The sequence below is a fragment of the Rhynchophorus ferrugineus genome, unplaced genomic scaffold (assembly GCF_030347505.1).
Source record: "Rhynchophorus ferrugineus isolate W39M unplaced genomic scaffold, kcgeb_rfMv2 rfM5, whole genome shotgun sequence".
NCBI lineage: Eukaryota > Metazoa > Arthropoda > Insecta > Coleoptera > Curculionidae > Rhynchophorus > Rhynchophorus ferrugineus.
In genome coordinates, this window is record NW_027472584.1 from 9,861,673 (window position 1) to 9,881,636 (window position 19,964).

Below are 19,964 nucleotides of genomic sequence, written 5' to 3' on the forward strand. Positions count from 1 at the left end.
ATATATATGAGAAACACAGACATCATTGAGATATTTAGACGGCTAGTGTACCAAACTACCATCAACAAATATAAAAAGTTAAAATGAAATTGATTGAATAAAAATGTTGAGACAAAGCATTTATACATTTCCTATTCAACAAGACGATTTAAGAATGTGAAATTATTAAAATTTTTACAAATGGACCTTAGAAAAATTACTCACTTATTGAGTAAGTGATCAAATTCCAACATTAAAAATTAACGCCTCTTAGTATGAAGTATGAGAGTTTCAGTACAAATAATGTAAAATTAATTTTATTCAGATCAATAAGCCTTTCTAAACTCTCTATGAATAGTAATACCGAGTATTCACCCTGAAAAGATACTAAACATGTATACCAAAATATCCCATACCTCATATTTTCAAAGGAGCAAGTATGCTTCCAAACCATTTAGAAGAATCCATAAAAGCATCGGAACAAGGGGACAATGTACTATCATACCTCGATCACAATAATTGCTCTGAGAAGATTGCAATAGTAACTCCTAAGGATGTGTCGGAAGAAGTAAAAACACCACTTTAATTTGAAAAAAGCACCAAGCTATGATCTTGTGACGCAAATGACAATTAAAAGACTGCAAAGAAAGCCTTGCGTTAAATCAAGCAACTTTAGGACTTACATTAGGTGAAGCTATGTTCCGGAAAACGAGAAGCCGCTGAAGATATAATGATACCAAAACCTAGTAAAAATATAAATAAAATGATTATGCCGCTCTATTTAATTATTGACAGCTATGGCTAAAAACTCCGAGAAAGCTGACACATCTCGCCATTTTTCATGTTAGTTTCAGGAATGCCAACTCAATATTTGATCAAATACATCGAATTACAAATGCAATTGAAAAATCTCTGGAAAATAAAAGTGTGTACTCTTCTGCCTTTCTTGAAGTTGCACAGGCTTTTGACAAAGTATGACATAAAGCCTACTGCATAAAATATGCATTCACATATCCCAAAATATTTCTACCTGCTCTTAATATCTTATTTGATTAAACGATACTGCTATGTTAAACATGGCGTACTCAGATTTCAAGCTGATGACAGCTAGTGTGCCACAAAAAAAGTGTTTTAGAGCCAGTGCTCTACATTCCTTACATCACTGATATCTTACAAGGTTATATACTCCCACAATATAAGCAGTGGCAAAAACTGCAGAGAATTCCAAGAGCAGATCTTGACGAGGTTGCCATCTGAACTAAAATATTGCGAATTAAATTAAATGAAAAAAAAATCGATACACACTACAATGTGTGTTCATTGACCCATTGACGACATGCAGATTCCATATGCTAACGCAGCATAATACTTTGCATGACCCTGGTTGTCAAGCTAAAATGAAAATAGCACATGAAAAAACCCGTGACGAACTCAACAAGTCCAAGAAAATGTAATGGTTGCTTGACCAAAACTCGGTTATCAATTTACAACAAACTTATTTTATATAAACAAATACAAAGCTGTGGAGCTACGCCAGTAAGAACATCCAAGTGATTCAAAGATTTCAAAATAAAATTCTGAAGCGTATTCAGAATGCACTTAAGCACCACGTACGCACGGAAGCGTGCAGATTTCTAAATATGTATAATGTTATTGGGGTCTGAAATAAAGTCATCTAATTTAGTAATGTCAAAATACTAAGTAATTCAATGGCAAATAGTTTCATTATTCTTGTTTATTAGTATATTTATAAGACAGACAAAATCATTAGTTATACACACTAGCTTTAATAACTACATTAAAAAAAACGATGATCAAGTAAGAACAAGGCAATCTCAATTAACTATATTAGTTTTTTGAGTAGAGACTCTTAAAAAATATTACTACATAAGGCAGGTTTTAGATCATATGACATACAAAATGGACAGATATGCAACCAGAATGCGTACATACAATTTCATGAATAACGACTTTATCTCTATGTAGAGTAAATACCGAGAAAATTAATCCCACGGACCATGTCTCCTATTCGACATAAATATTTAAAAATATGAAATATTTTGAGTTAATTAAATTATAATTAATATAAAAAAAATTATATTAATATGCATATCAACTATTTTTTTGAGTTGTTACTATTTGCTATTAAATGCATTTGTATTGTATGCGTGTTTAAATTATGATTGAAAATAAATTTGTAATCATAATTTAAATAGATATTCGTAATTCCTTATAAGTTAATAATATTCGTTTTAACAAACAAATCAAATATGCGTGTTAATTAATATTAATTATGTCGACAATACCGCACATAACGTTATACGTTGACCCTTTTTAAATATCACAATGTAATACAGAAATGGTTGCTGTAATAATACAAATACTAATAGGAACAGCCGATTATTCAGCGCGGACGCGCGTGTGTTTGTGTTACTTTTACTCTTGACTCACCATTGCATAGAGATTGATGATCAGATCTAGTCTATTTTTAAAATAACCGGCTATAAAAAAACAAGGGTACATTGTCATATTAACCTCTTTCTATTTTAAATAGTTGTTTTATTATTATATAGAAAACAAGGTAAAATATTGCATTATTCAATTTGCAGAAATGTTTTCACAGTATTAGTTATTCACAACACCATCACCATATACAATGATGATAAACAATAACATGAAACACGAAAGTTGTAAGTTATATTCTATATATCGGCCATTGAAATGCGACCAAAATACAATTTAAATCGTTGATGTATTTGTTTTTTCTCTGATATATTCCAAGCTGAAAGCGTTGATACCACTAACATTCACTAAGCAGGTTCTCAACTTCTATGTTATATACATCTGTAATTCGGCTTACTAGGTCGTACCGTTATAAGTTAAATAATGGATTATTTTCTTTAATTTAAAGCCCTCTAATTTTCTAATAAAATAACTGATATTTCTATTTGATCAAAGATTTTCCTACATACGATCTAAGCGATCAAACGCTTCAAATACAAATTATCAGTATCATTGCCTCACAAAATATGCTAACTAAGCATGAGTCCAAATTGCCGAGTATTCTTTAAGTGGTCTTTTTAGTTAATTATGTTCCGTAATTAATTGTTATAATAATTATTTGTAACTGACTTAAATGCCATGAAGTTCTAAGATAGTGTTAATCTAATATAGTTAAGAGAAATGGTTCAAAATAAATTAACAACATAAGATTTGAAGTAAAACAGTGTATGATAAATATTTAATCACATATAACCGTTATTTCAGACTTAAATATGACGAAACAGGTTCCATTTTACAAAAATAGAATTCTTCGCCCTACTCGTTCGTGTCCAATGGTCAATCCAATTAATTAAGTAAAACCCAATATCAATTAAACTCAAATTCAGAAAAATACCTTAGCTATTTAAACATAATTATCAGTTATAAAACCAACAAAGTCAGTCTACATAAAAAAATTCTGAAGCCTGTACAGTACCCAATTCTGAATAAAGTACTTCGAAATAGTGTTTACACGAAATTGGAAATGAGATCTGGAAGACTAAAACTCAAAGAAACAAATGTTTAAATACTTAAGACTAAAACTCTTTGGAAATAATGTAATATCATTGGAAGCTCAATTCGTAATGTAAGGTAGTCAAAACTAGTTTAACATATCAAATGATTTTAAAATATATTACTCCTCCTGCAATACTGGCAGAAGGTTGTTGCAAATTCGCTAACTATTGATCCATCTTATAAAGTCACGTTAACAAAATCAACCCTTTATATACACTCATATTAACATAAAACAATTATTTATTTCACAGGGTAGTATCTTGGGACCACCCCGGTATATACTCTACACTGCTGATACCCCAATAATAAAAGAAATAATACTTGGAACATTTGCCGACGACACAGTCATTACGGCAACAAGGATATCTTTGTCTAAGGCTGTAAAAATGATACTAGTGATAGTCAACAAGATCCATAAATGGACTAGAGACTTTAAAATACAGTTTAATAGATCCAAATCTGTCAAATAACACAAACATAATTCTATCATCTACCGGATGCCCAAATCCTCAAGCAGAATCAGGACGATGGCAGGTTTTATTGGAAACAACACTGTTGACAAAAAGCGGACCAAAGAGAGCAACTCGAATATGGAGATCAAAGAACCGTGCCTATTAAAATACTCCCAACTTGACCCAAAATCAAAGAGTTTGAATTATCAGTCAGTAATAAAGCTTATTTGCACTTACGGGGTGCAAATATAGGATTGTGACTAGTAATCCAAGGCTACCAAAACAAAGTTCTTTAATAAATAACCAATACTTATCGCTACATATCAAATGACCTTGAAATCAAATGAATTTTTATCCAAGATTTCGCTTTAAAACATCACAGCAATGTGGAAGCAATACAGCTACTGGACAACCCAACCAACCCACACGAACTCCTCTTAATTTTAGCTTAAGTAATCTAATTTAATGCTGATGTATGTAGCAATATATTGCATTTTGATGCAACAAAGTACAACAGAACAATAGTAATACATTAATTGATTTATGAATTAAGATTGTACTGGGCATATCTAATGTAAGAAATTTAAAAAAGACTAATTAATTTAAAATTGGGATAATGGTTAGAGTTAGGAAAAAATATTACATTTAATTTAGCCTCAATGACCAACACCCTTATAAGAGTTTTCACTAATTTTTATTCACCTGAAATGAAATTTCAATATTAGCTTATAAAATAATCTCAACATTTAAAACAATAAAATTACAACACCCTGTATATTGTTCTAATTCTCCGCTCTTCTATAATTTAAACAAAACTTTCATTTTATAGTGTATGAATATGTTAATACAGCTGTTCTATGTCGAGCCATATAGTCATCATAAACTACTCTAAATTTCTTTTTATTTTCTTTTTGTTTCCAATAATAATTCCATTTAACTGGTCATAAGTGGTTTATATTGTATCAGATATTACCCATACGGATCTGACCTATATTTAAAATTACCTGATGTAAAAAATAAGGATTACGTTGTCACAATGACCTGTTTAAACAGCCACTCTTTCCGTGTTATTATTTTTAAAATATCCGAAAAGTATGTCAATAATAAAGTTAGTAAAAATAAACTTTTTACAAGCATTTTAAATGTCTCACAATGCCCCAGTCTTTTTGCATCGTGCATATTAACTGCCAATTAAATCTCTTATGTAATAGTAGGCCTTCAGGTCATTGATATCAGTCTACGTTTGTTTTATATAACTACTGTGATCAGTGGTGTTCTTGCATTGAACCGGAAAGCAATTGTTTTCTGTAACAGACAACATTTTTAGTAATGAATAATTAATTTTAGTTATGATAGTTTTTTTTCTATTTTATGGATTATTTTAATTACATCTCAAACAGGGAAAAATAAAACATAGAAAGGGTAGTTAAATGGAACGATTTATGACTTGGTTTGAAATTTTATAGGATATTTTTTAAAGCATTCTGCTCTAGCCCAGGCATGTGTTTTAAAGGTAAACAACGATGAACTTAAGGGACTCTCTTAAGATCTCCCTTTATGTGGGAATACAACAAGGCCAGTTCTCTGCCTTTCCGACTATAAGATTATAGATCCAAATATGAGAGAGTATCGCTTATCCAAGATTATATTCCGAATTGGAACTTAAATACTAATTCTTTCATTATGCTTGTTGTACATAACTGAACTGAAATACATGATACATATATATGTATATGATATTTATTCACAGATTCTCTACTTTAGTCTATTGAGAAGGATTCATATTAGAATAGAACGCCTAGCTCACATTAGAATCTTCAAAAACAAAAGTAGTTTTTTTTGATACTTCGTTCAATCAATCGAGAAACTTGAAAATAGAAAATTTAAACACGTGATTCATCCACAGATTCTTTTGAAGCAAACGAATCTGCGCCTTCACCTTCAGACTGATAGAAAGTAGACAGTACCGCCAAAGAAACGCAAACTAAGTGTATAATATATGATAATGATAATAAAAAGTTGATTGTTTAGGTGTATGAGTAAAATCACTGAAATTTCAAACAGTAACTTTGCATGTATTTTCATATTAAATATTGTTGTGGAAATGTAAATATAGAAATGTGGAAATTTAGTCAATAGTTTTTGTATTTATGGTTGAGTTGTCTATGAAGGTAAAATGGTATATTCAGCTATATTTGGTATAGCACAAGCCTTCGATAAGGTATGGTATGATGGTCTAGTTCATAAGCTACAGAAAACTTTATCGACTATCATTCAGGAAATCTAGAGAATTACAAGAAGACAGATTCTATTCTCATGTCAATATCAAAATAATACAATTCTTGGATAACACCAGAACAAAACACAGACTCAAAGGAATGAAATAATTTGATCTTGTGTAGTATAGTATACTGAGGCTCAATTAATAGAAAAACAGCAGTATTAATACATAACAATTATTACACCAGGGACTAAGATAGAGCCAATGGGTCCTCCTAAACATATACCTAGATTTAACTTATTGAACCTTTAAGATAAATTATGGGTGAGTTGGCAACGACTAGTAACAATGTAATAAATAAATTTAAAAAAATATAGTTGAGACTTTCCTCGCAGAAAGTCAATCTGACGCCTCTTGTAAAGACTGCCTATTGCATTATTTTTATATGAGGATGGGAGACGGAGGAGGACATGGACATGGACATGGACATGGGTTCTACATATATATTCCAACTCATAACTGAAGTATAAAAATGACCAATAATACTTGCAGTGCACCATAATTTGGTATAAACTACATAGATGACTGTATAAATACTATGCGTTCAAACAGTTTATCAGTTCTTACTCAACCCCAGATTGGATTGGAACTAGAAAATAGCTGTGTGGAAGAGAAACTCAACAAGCCTTTAATATAGCACGCCCTGAAGTATTAATTTGAATTACGAATTAATTAAATTTAATTATAATTTATTAATTAATTATTTTTGAAGTTCAATAAACTGAACCAACGAGAGCAGATATCGCGCGAGGACGCAGAAGTTCTAGGGTCAAGGTTACAGCAATGGATTCTTCTGCAAAATGATGTCAAGGCCTCTTAGAACAGAAGAACCAAAATACTAGCGACATCATGCTGCAACAATTAATTATTATTTGTAGATCAAACGACTTGATTGATGTTCTTGCAACAAATCAGAAAGCAAATGCCAAAAAAAACGAATGTAACATATATAACTAATATTTGCCATTTTTTCAAAAACAAAAAAAATCATCAAACTGTCTCTTTATTTTAAACATAAAATTAGTAATTAATTAGTACGTTTTCTCTATAATTTCTACTAAATATGCTAGTTTAATTATTATGACTGATTATATAAACAACAAATCATAGCTAGATATCTAAGCATATAAAAAGTTGTTACCATCCTTTTATAGCCGCTACACCTAAGGTCTTATGCAACACTTAAAAATGTGTTCCGTTACAATAAATAAATGGAGCACGTCCTACTTTTGTAGCGTTTGTCTAAATTTACAGTTCCATAAATTCAACGAATCTTTTACTTTTAGTTTATTTTATGGAAGTAGGTGTGAAGTAATTGTTATATGTTACACGAAGCTATTTTATAAATTTAATGTAATAGTGCTGTAATGTTAATATATCATTGTGGAACTAGTTTTAAATCAAAGCATTTCTCGTATTTTTTTTTAAATTTATTAGGACTGAAATTTATTAGAAACGAATCTCCGCAATGATATAGTGAGATGAATTATAAAGAAATTATTATCAAATATCTTTTAACCGGCTTGGTTGGCGCAGTGGTAAAGGCGACAGGACGGTCCTCTTATTCTTGCGTAGTCGGGGGTTCGAATCCTAGTGGGGCATGGTCGTAAATTTATGTTTGTGATTATTTAACATTTATGATTGTCCTTAGAAAAAAGTGCAAAATCCGACACAGAAAATGATCCCAGTCACGCCAATAAACAGGCTGGGTAAGACCGGATGTCTTCTGGACCGTGGAGGACCGTGGTTTGGTGCCTACGTTAAAACTATAGGTCCCGACCAGATAAACCATCGTTGGTAAAAAGAAGACTTTAAAATATTCTTTAAAAAGAATTTAAAATATATATATTTAATTTTCGATATTTTTTTTTGTAGAACAATTAGCTTCTGGACCTTTATATATCATTTAACTATTTTTTTTATAAATTTTAAAGTATAATTTCACCAACTATGGTTTTATCTCGACTGGGCCTAAAGTTTAACGTGGGCTCTGAACCACGGCCCTCAGCAGCAAGTCTACCGACTGGCGAGTGACCAATTTTAGAAATCATCCCAGAAGACATCCGATCTTACCCAGCCTGGTTACTGGCGTGACTGAGATCATTTTCCTTGTCGGATTTTACACTCTGGCCTAGAAAATTCACAAATTTTCATAAATTTACGACCATGCCCCAGTAGGATTCGAACCCGCGACTACCGCAACAGTAGGAGGACCGTCCCATCGTCTTTACCACTGCGCCACCAAGCCGGCTCATTTAACTATTGCTAACGATAGTTTTGATTCAGGTGCATAGTAGCATATCCATGTTTTATCTATTATCAAACATCGGCAGAATAAATTCTTCTCTATTCGCTTGAATACACAGTTTCAAACATCTGTAAATCGTCAACACGTTTTTATTTTTTGTATTGATGTAAAACACTGATATCGTTCAAATGTCCTGTATTTTATGCTATTTTGTGGGGTTTTCTAATATATGTGTGAACCAATGTTGCAGCATTTTATAGACTTTTTTCAGTCTTCATAAGTGTTTGACTTTAGTAGTATTTGCTTTCAAAAAATTATTTGTTTACCATTGTTTTGAAAACATTTTTTAAATTTATTTATTACATTGTTACCAGTCGTTACTGACTACCTACATTTTTCTTTAAAATAGCTTTAATTTAGGTATACATCTAGGAAGGCCTATTCGCCCTATCTTCAAAATCAAATTAGGTCATCATTTCGGTCTGTCTCCTGTTTTAGTATTATCCAACAGCTGTATTACTTCGATATTGACATGAGAATGGAGTGGATCCTCATGTCTCCTCGCATTTCTCTTGATATCCTGGGTGGCAGTCGGTATCTGAAAGTCTCAGTGTAGGTAATCAGTCCTGTCGAATCTAGGTGCACCTACAATACTTCTCAAGGCTTTATTCTAGAAAGCTTGTTTTAAAAATAACAAAAGTTTTCTCACTTAAATCGCTTTTACTACGGTTTGAAAATTAGTGCTCGGAAATCAAGCAGTTCTGTTATGTCAACACTATAAAAATACTGCAAAATAATGTTATTGAAATTTACACAATTTTAATGTATATATGTGTTTAGTTTAACTCAAAGATATTATCTTTAATATTAAATGCATAATCTCATACTATACAATATAAATATATAGTAATAATGTAACTATAACAGTAATTCATTGGTGGGTTTATGAAAGAACTAATTCAAAATGGACAAAACCAAGGCATTCAAGAATACCTAGAGAATTTGACACTAACTGAGGCTACAGACTATTTGTTGTGGAAAGCAATAAAAAAGCTTAAGAGACCCCAACAGCATAACCCACCTATTAAAACAAGCGAAAATAATTGGGCTAGAAACAATAAAGAGAAGGCCAACATTTTCTCAAAACACTTACAAAATGTTTTTAAACCTTTCCAGTCTCAGCTACATAAATATGAGGAAAATAAAATTACTAGCTTTCTAGATTCGCCATTTCAAATGGACTTACCGTACGCGAAATTAACGGTCAAAAAAGTTAAACAAACAATAAAGAGAGAAATTAATATTAAAAAAGCTCCTGGTTGTGACTTAATTACTGGTAAAATTTTAAAAGAACTATCAGAAAAGGGTATGAAACTACTAACATTTATATTTAATGCTATGCTACGAATTAATTACTTCCCTAGCATCTGGAAAGTAGCTAAAATACTAATGATTCTTAAACCAGGAAAAATACTAGAAGATGTGACCTCCAACCGGCCTATAAGTTTATTACCGATAATCTCGAAAGATTTCGAGAAACTGTAAAGTATATGTAAACTGTAAACATCAAGAAGCTAAACTATATAATAGAAGAAAGAAAAATTATTCCAGAACATCAGTTTGGGTTTCGAAATAAACATGGGACTATAGAACCAGTGCACAGACTTGTAAACAAAATAAACACTGACCTAAATGCCAAAATATATTCTTCGGTTGCTTTTCTAGATATATCTGAGGTTTTTGCCAAAGTATGGCATACGGGCTTGCAAGTTAAACTAAAGAAACTTCTCCCTCATCCGGATTATCAGTCACTAAAATCGTATCTCACTGATAGATATTTTATTGTAAATCAAGGCGATGAACATATCGAATTAAATCCCATATATTCAGGAGATCCGCAAGGTAGTGTACTGGGTCCAGTACTGTATCTTCTGTATACGGCCCATCTTGCCACCACAAAAATAGCTACTGTGGCAACATACGCAGACGACACAGCAATATTGGCATCCCATGAAGATCCGGTCACATCATCAATACCTACAAACCCACCTGGATCAAATACAATTATAGTTGAAGACATGGTGCATTAAAGTCAATGAAATAAAATCCACCCATGTAACGTTTACCCTGCGTAGAAGAACATGTCCACCGGTGAATACCAATCATCGTCAATTCCCCCAAGCAGAGCAAGTTAAATATCTTGGTTTGTACTTAGATCGACGCCTAACCTGGAAGAAGCACATACTCTATAAATGAAAACAACTTCGTCTGAAATTATATCAAATGTATTGGCTCATCGGGCGCAAATCCAAGTTATCATTACAATTCAATACAAGGTATTGCTGTATGAGTCTATACTCAAGCCTATTTGGTCATACGGAATCTAACTATGGGGTACCGCTAGCAAATTTAATATCCTATCCTAATAGCATCATTCAACGGTTCCAAAATAAAGCGTTGCGTGCAATTGTTAATGTTCCGTACTATATTTCAAATAATATGATACAACGCGATATTCCTCTAGAACCTATAACGAGTGTAATTCAACGTGTTTGTGTGAAGTACTTCAAAAGAGTGTCGGTGCATCATAATGTACTCGCTAATCAGCTAAATATGCGACGTGATAGTGAAGTGCGTAGACTAAAACGTTTAACAGCACCTGACCTGATTACTGGACATACATAAACTTTAGAATAAGCTTTAGAATATTACAGACATTTTCTGCATGCCATGTAAATATAATATAGACATAAGAAATACTTATTGCCTATAGGGCAGATTGTGGAATCACAAAGACTAAAAAAAAATTGGTGGGTTAAAAATTGGTCTTTGGAAATAAAAGGAAAAATCCAGTAAACTATGAATAGTAATTTTTTTTGCTCGAAATAAAGATCCTATTTGTGAGCTATACATTTCTAACAGGGCAAAATGTTGAAATACTTTTTAGGATAAAAACTTATTACCATGGGTAAAAAGAACTAAACCTCTTATACCGATCATAGCATATGATGATTTTTTTGCATAAATTGATTCCTAAACATATGTAGAATATACTGATAAAGTTTTTTTTATAATATTCAAAGACATCGAAAAGTTACAATAGCTAGAAAAAGAAGATAGCTAGTTTGGAGACCAGTTTATTTGTTGAAGAATAAATTTGATATACTATCTTTCATAAGATGGTTGACGTCAAAATCTTCCACTTCAAAATTGTCAAATGGGTGAAGACAGCTGAAGCAAATGGTGACAATATGAGGTTAAGTTAAGCTAAGGCAATTTCATCACGATAAGTCATTTTTAATATCAAGTCCAAGGAGCTATTAAACCTGTGTATGAATATGTGTCAAGAATAGATGACTGTTGACCTGATGTTTAGAAGATGTTGGCTTCAGAACACCTAGATTCATTGAGATTACAATATTTTTGGCTATAATAATATTGAAAAAGGGATCTAAACCTCGCATGCTACCAGTTTGTGAGTAATGCCATTAAACAAGCAACTTTAACGTACTAGATTGATGGTGAGTATAAATAATGAAAACAATTATGAAATATAAAAACTGATTCATTTAATTTTCGATACGCTCGAGTTCATATAATAATTACGACATCGCAAATTAAAATGCTACTTGGTGATTGAAACCAAACGGAATCATGGAGACCATCGATATGGTGTCTTTGGAGCGGTGTAACTCACATATGATTTCATTTTAAAAATATTTCAACCAAGTGTCAATAAATATATAATAAAAAGTGTAAACTTCTACATTTTTATTGTTTGTAAAAAAATCCCAAAAAAGCCAATTTAGGGTAACCTAATATGGCTCGGTGAATGGAGGTAAAACGAAAAAACAGTGGTGTTTACATTATATGACCGTTATATATTGAAGTAATATAAAAATGTGGAAAATACAAAATAGATAGAACAGATGGCAGCGGTGTTACCTGGTGACGAGGCTTTGGCAGTCGATAGTGGCACGTCTAAACCAAACGATGGTCGGTTACTGAATTGTTGTAGATACCTTTGAATAACATCCCAGGTCTCGGGGTTGCCAGCTATTCGTTATCGTGTTCTAGTTGGCGTTATGGCGTGCTGGCACCCCGCCCGTGTTCAACATCTGGGATTATATTTCTGGTTATTTTGTAGACCATTATTCCATTATGTAAAATTCGATATACCTCAAGATCGCTACAATACTCCCCTGCCAGAATTTTACATTATGATTTAAACATAGTGCGGAAAGAAATGTTTAGTCGAGATGCTAATGATTAAATAATGATGGCAAAATCTCTAAGAGTTCAAAAGAATGTGAAAGAAATAAAATTTGAACAAAAAAAATTTTAAATATGAAATGGAAATAATGAAATGAAGTTCATTGTTCCAGCACTAAAATAAAATTTAATAAGGAACAAATGTTTGAAAGAATGTGATTCTGAATGAACAAAAGTAAAATTGAAGAAGAATAGTATTAAAAATATTGAAACAAAAAATATAACGGCCACGTAAAATACACCATGTTACACGTACCCTCCATTAACGTCTCCAAAACCAATTCTGCGAAAGATCACGTCGGGGTCACCACTTTAGGGTAACCTAATATGGCTCGGTGAATGGAGATAACACGAAATGAAATAGTGGTGTTTTCATTATGTGACCGTCATATATTGAAGTAATATAAAAATGTGGAATATACAAAATAGATAAAACGGATGGCAGCGGTGTTAGCTGGTGACGAGCCTTGGGCAGTCGAGGTGGCACGTCTAAACTAAACGATGGTCGGTTACTGAATGGTTGGAAATACCCTTCAATAACATCCCAGATAAACGTCTCGAGGTTGCCAGCTATTCGTTATCGTGTTCCAGTTGACGCTGCTGACACCCCGCCCGTGTTCAACATCTGGGATTATATTTCTGGGTATTTTTTAGACCGTTATTCCACTATGCAAAATTCGACATGCCTCAAGGTCGCTACACAAAAAACCGAGATAATTAAAGCGATTATCATCATCAGTGAATTTGGAAAAATTCAGACAGAGTAAGTTTTTCAAGTTACTTTACGTATAATACTGTCATTTAAATAAAAAAAGATGTTGGTGCATAATAATGCACTCGTATATATTGATCAGTTCTTTGTCTTTAGTCTAGGACAAATGAATCATATAAGATCTAAAAATACCTCAAACAGGAGAAGCTGGATTGTACGTAAGGGGAAACCATTTTTAAATATCGTCGCCACGGACATATAGTCTAAAAAAGGATGAGCATAGCCCGACAGAGATGATTCACAGAATAACTTACAAAAATATAACGCTAAAATACTGCATACAGGTCCCGATAGTACTATAAATGCACTGACGTGTTTCATCCGCTTATTCAGAAACGAACTTTTCAGTATTTTAAGTCACCTCTAAAAATTTATTACAATGACGCCAAATAAATTTGTTCTATAAATAATGGAGCTTACGAATATTATTTCTTGTGATAATGATGCGGCTTTAGAAATATAAAATTTACAGGAACGGAAATGTATTTTGAGTTTAAAAATTGAGTTAAACGACTAGATGATGAACTAGTCCGAGAAATTACCAAAATACTATACATAAAGAAAAAATCTATGTCAATAAATCCATTATATATATATATTTTTTTGCAAAGTAAGGCATCGACATGTATATTTTGATATATGGCGTAAGATCTTGGAGGCTTTATTTATTGTTCGGCTTTATGTGGTCTATCCTCCTTAGTTCATTTTAATAAGGGGGTCAGGATGCCGTAAGCCAGATAAATATTTTTAAAAACTATTTTATTATAATTCTACGTATTTACTTCATCCGGAGTAAGACGCTTCAAATCTGCTTGTGACATAGTTGTTTTGGTCGCACTAGACAGTTTCTATAGGTGTAGGTCTTATTTATACATTATTTTAATGATTTTGTGTTACAATTAGACATTCTATCGTGTATGCATAGTGTCAGGATCCCTAACGTAATTATACATCGCTAGTAACCCCAAACAAGCTGTGTATTTTCTTTCCAGAGCATAAAAATCTTACATGAAATCAGTATATAAGACTCGAATGTCAACCGGACAGATGAAAGTGGGCCTCTAACTACAAATATTCACTGCTGTTATATTTACCACATATTCTCAAAATTACAAAAATTATTAAAAGGAAACATTTTTAACTTCAAGCCTTCGACAAGTGTCAATTAAATACCGTCATGGCTACGTTACAAAAATAACAATTTTTTAACTCACAAATATAAGATAGTCCAAATAAAATCGAAGCACGCTAATATCTTTAAATATTGGAATGTGGAAATGATGGTTAGGAAACGGTAAATGACGTCAATGTTTCATAGCGCTTCTGATAGGTGTTTGACTTAACATGGCGAATTTAGAAATTTTGTGTTCTTATTTGTAGTAAAATGTTAGTAATCCTAGTTTTAATATTAAAATAAATATATTTTTTTAATAATCTCTCTATGGTATATTGATCTGATCCTCAGTGATTATTTATTACAGTCATCTAGCCTATTGTCTGTTGCTTATTAGCTTTTTGGTATTTACTTTTCTGGACTAAAATACTGCTATGAAGTACACAGTAACAACTTAAAAGCTGCAAAGGTTTTGCTTTTCTAAAACGGAATGTGAAAGAAAGAAAATATTATATTCAACACCAAAATCAAATTTTGTCTGAAAGCTTATATTTCCTGGCGCTAAGACTTGAATATTATTACAGACTGACCTTTCGAAACTTGAATTATTCCAAACCCTAAGTTTAAGGAAATTTGGGCATGTTTCTCTACGATATGATGTGAGCTTAATCAATTTAGACACATCCAAAGTATAGATTCAAAGATGAAGATTGCATAATTATCAAATAAAGAGCGAACGAATTCCTCACGGACTCAGATCAGATCCAAAAAAAACTAACGGTACTAACAGCAGTCTAATGCTTAAAATGCTGACACTCAACCGAGTGAATATTATTATTTCATAATATTAATGATCACTGCATTCCTATTTCACACAAGAAACCAAGTCCATCTAATAGTTTTTTTCAATAGACGCACTCGAATATTAACTCACAAATTTAGAGGATAAAGTAATCGATACTGGATAAATCACCATGAAATGTAAACGAATTGTTCAACTTTACTGCTAATGTAATAACTTATCATAAAATAGGTTATATCTAAGACATATAAAATGAACTTGTTTAGTCAATCGTCAAACCACATCAATGTGTCAATGAAATGTGAGGTCTACAGAATAATTCTAGATGGTTAGTTAAGGACCATAAAACAGCGTTAATTATTCGTTGACTAAGCCTTGAAGTAGATGGAAATGGACTCCAATTTGGAAAGAATATATTTATAAGATATAAAGAGTCTACAATGTAGATCTTTCAATATGAAAGTTACTGGTGATTAACACAACGCAACTAGCACCAGGTGATTTCAGCTGAATTTAATTGCAATCGCAAAAACGATAAAATTAAGTTGAGATATCATTAAAAAAAAATCTCTCGAAAAAAACCCCGAAAAAACAATGATTTATTAATATATAAATATTACAAAGTGTGTTCAGAAAATAGAAATATGAACTAAAATAATAAATTATGAGAAAATAATATGATCGTCATTATATTTGGTGTAAGTTAATATTTGGTCTAATTGATACTAAAAACTCTAAACAGTTATGATTTAATTACTAATGATATCCAGTTAATAACTTTGAAAAAAGTTGTTAATCAAATTATTATATTTCTAATATTCATCTGTTATATTTTGAAAACAATTATTGTCAACCCTCTTATTTAGATTTATTATAAAATGTATAAATTATTGACAGAGTAGAAGTTATCTAATTATTTATTAATTACTGAAGAATCGCATTTAAAAAATAATATCACTGAAACTAGCTTAATTTATTCTAAAAATAATAACGTGTATATAAATTATGTGATTTATCTGATTGAAATTGATAATGAGGTCACTGTAACGATGTAATCATTACACACACACACACACAACAACGAAATTCAAAAGTAACATCAATACATAGAACTAGTTCATATATAAAATTTATAATAAATGTATAATAAATTTTGTACACAAACAAATCCAGAGTAGGATCAAAATTTTACAAATTATTTAAAACATTTGAAAAATAGTAAAAATACACTAACCCCTTTTATATTATAAAAAAAACTCTCCTATTTTATAAAAATTCCGACATTCGAAACAATACCATGACAAAATGGTATAATTTTTCAATCATATCATTAATTAAACTGATGAAGAATACCTAAAGTCAAACAACACTAGTACAACAAAGCATATGAACAAATATGGATTAAAATACTGAAGATTATTACCAATATGCTTTGACGGTCTTAGAAAAGAGATTGATGCTGTAAACAAAACCACCTCAAGAAGCCCCGAACCATAACATTTTTTTATATTTGATTTATTTTTAAATTTATTAAAACTAGTATACGACTAAGAATTAACTTTAATCTGATTTAACCTACTAACAAACAACTATAACTAAGAAATTTTCCACTGAATCTTTTAGTATTCAAACATTTACAATATTAGAAAGTATTTTTTCGTTTGAGGCGTCACATTTAGAACTCTTGAACCTCTGAATAACTTGGCCATTGGACATTGGTCACTGGCGCGGCTCCACAGCTAAATTCCATAGCCCACACTGGTCTCGCTGATATACAATAAGCTTGTTGTAAGCTGATAGCTCGGAGTTTCGGCCTATAAACCAATATATTTTCCTGAACTTGATGTTGAGTTCATGGCGTTTCTTAATTATATACTTCTTCCATCTAAGCTTGGCATCCAGGGACATCCCAAGGTATTTTGATGTGTTGGCATATAGAAATTGATGCCGTTAGTAAAGACACGTTGTGGCGTGATCCTCTTATTTGTGAATTCAATGTGTGTTGATTTTGCTCCATTTAATTTGATTCGCAATTTTTTAGTCTATACTGCAGCTTTATTAAGAGAAGATTGGAAGATTGAATTGGAGATTGGAATATTACCGTATCATCATCAGCAAAGGTAGCAGTTATGCTATATAATATTGTAAGGAAACGATAACATTTTAAACGTGTAGCGACCTTCAGGCATGTCGAATTTTACATAGTGGAATAACGGTCTACAGAATACCCAGAAATATAAATCCAGATGCTGAACACGGACGGGGTGCCAGCCGCGCCAACTAGAACCCGATAACGAATAGCTGGCAACCCCAAGACGTGTATCTGGGATGTTATTGAATGGTATTTCCAATCATTCAGTTACCAACCATCGTTTGGTTTAGACGTGCCACCATCGACTGCTCAAACCTCGTCACCAGGTAACACCGCTGCCATCCGTTTTATCTATTTTGTATTTTCCACATTTTCATATTACTTCAATAAATAACGGTCACATAATGTAAACACTTCATTTCGTTTTACCTCCATTCACCGAGCCACATCATTTACCCTAAAAACGATATATTGTTAAGCCAATCCAGGTTAACGATAGAAAACAATTTAATTAAAAATATTTAAAAAATTGATTAAAAAAGTTATTTGTATTAATGATAATTTCATTATTATAACATTACTTAGTGTTACACAATTGTGACATAAATTATCAAACCTACGATATTGTTGTATATTGATGATTACAAATTTGTTGTAATAATAAAAGAAGTTTATGTACCATGCTAAATAAATTTAAGTACAATGAATTAATTTTATACCTAGTGATAGTTATGAAGAGGGTCTTTAAGACATGATGACAAATTATTAAGACTTGGATTACAAAAAAATTACGTTTTATTATACTTTATGTTGACATCCCCTTAAGGAGCGAAAATATATGTATTATATTAAAAAAATAACTAAAATAAGAACTAAAATAATGGCGTGACAGTCATTTTATGGTGAATTCATAATCAAGGCCCGTGTTTAGTTCATCCTACCAATTGGGACGTAGTTTGCAATGATCATCAAATTGAAATTAAATTACACTAGTTAAACCACAATTAGTAACACATATACACTGTACAAGTTCATGTGGTTTGGTTCGCTTCAATATTCTGATTGCCTGGGTGTTGCTCAGTACCTGTATTGTTTCCACGTTGCTATGATTTAACATCCTTATTTCATTATTCAAGGCGAAATTTTGGTTCATTGATTCATTGGTTACTTAGCGATAAGCACTGGTAATTAATCGAAAAACTTTATTTTGACAGCGTTGAATCACTAGTTGGTTTGATTTTTAGTGCAACCCCATATTGGCACCCCATAAATTCAATTGATAAAGTGATAAATTAACTTCTTTGATTTTAGGTCAAGTTGGAAGTATCTTCCGACTAACCAGCACAGTTCTTTGATTTTTTAGTCCGATATGCTCTGTTTTTTGTCTGACTCGTGTTTCCAATTTCATATACCATTCAGATATATGCTGAGGCGTATCGTTGATGCTGCTTGAGCAATTGGACTTTTTTGAATTGGTATAATTAGGATTTAACCATTTCGCCTCAACGTAAAATATACATGGACAGATTTGATACTATTATGCTTTTTTTCTGATCTCTAGTCTATTTATGGATCTTGTTGACTGTCACTTGTACTTTTTCTACAGCCATAAGTAGAAATTTGCCTTTGCCATAATGAATATGTTCTCGGCAAAAGTTCCTAGTACTGATTCGAGACACTACGCTGCAATACTCCAGCAAAAACAGATTAAAATGTTGAGAATCCCCCTTCATGCGAAACTCTAAAATGTATTTCCAAAAAATTGGTCTCTAGCAATTGCGAAACATCTGAGAATATCGTAGGACAGTATCTGTTTTCTTCCAATACGTTTTCAATAACTACTGTTACTCTGTGCACTTTGTCGATTGTTAAGCGGCGTTTTCTAAATCCAAACTGGGAATCCGGTAATTTTATAAGTGGCTTAGCACGTTAAAAAGTAGTTTCATAAAATATACATTTAACATGCATTCATTCATAAAGTACATATGCATATGCACAAAGGACGTCAGCTTTCAAGCAATATGATTAAGAATTAAATCTAAATAGAATTCATAACAATTAAGATCGTATTAATGAAGACACATTCGTTTTTTTTTACAATCCATTGAATTTATGTTATTCCCCATTCATTTATTATCTTATTACGTTTATATTTGCGATATTGGGTTTGTCCAGATATAAAAGCAGTAATCAATATAGGCAAGCGTCATCGTATTTTTCTCATCTTTAATATTATTCAGGGAATCATTTACTTTATATTAAGTAACATTTAGCGACAAAATATTTGCGAATGCACTTTAATTAACTATTACACGAAAACCAGTAGAATTACCAGTAGATATTGCTTCCCGGTAAAAATGTATAGTGAACGAAATTGTTAACAAACAATTTTTG

The 19,964-nt window shown here is 31.8% G+C and overlaps 1 long non-coding RNA gene across 1 annotated transcript in view; it reads left to right on the forward strand.

The window, feature by feature from the left end:
* Positions 1–17,981, forward strand: part of LOC143197122 (uncharacterized) — a 92,846-nt gene extending 74,865 nt beyond the window's left edge. Inside the window, exon 2 of the long non-coding RNA XR_013005935.1 lies at positions 17,861–17,981. This is a non-coding gene — a long non-coding RNA (uncharacterized LOC143197122). The remainder of the gene's footprint in view (positions 1–17,860) is intronic.
* The last annotated feature ends 1,983 nt before the right edge of the window (positions 17,982–19,964 follow it).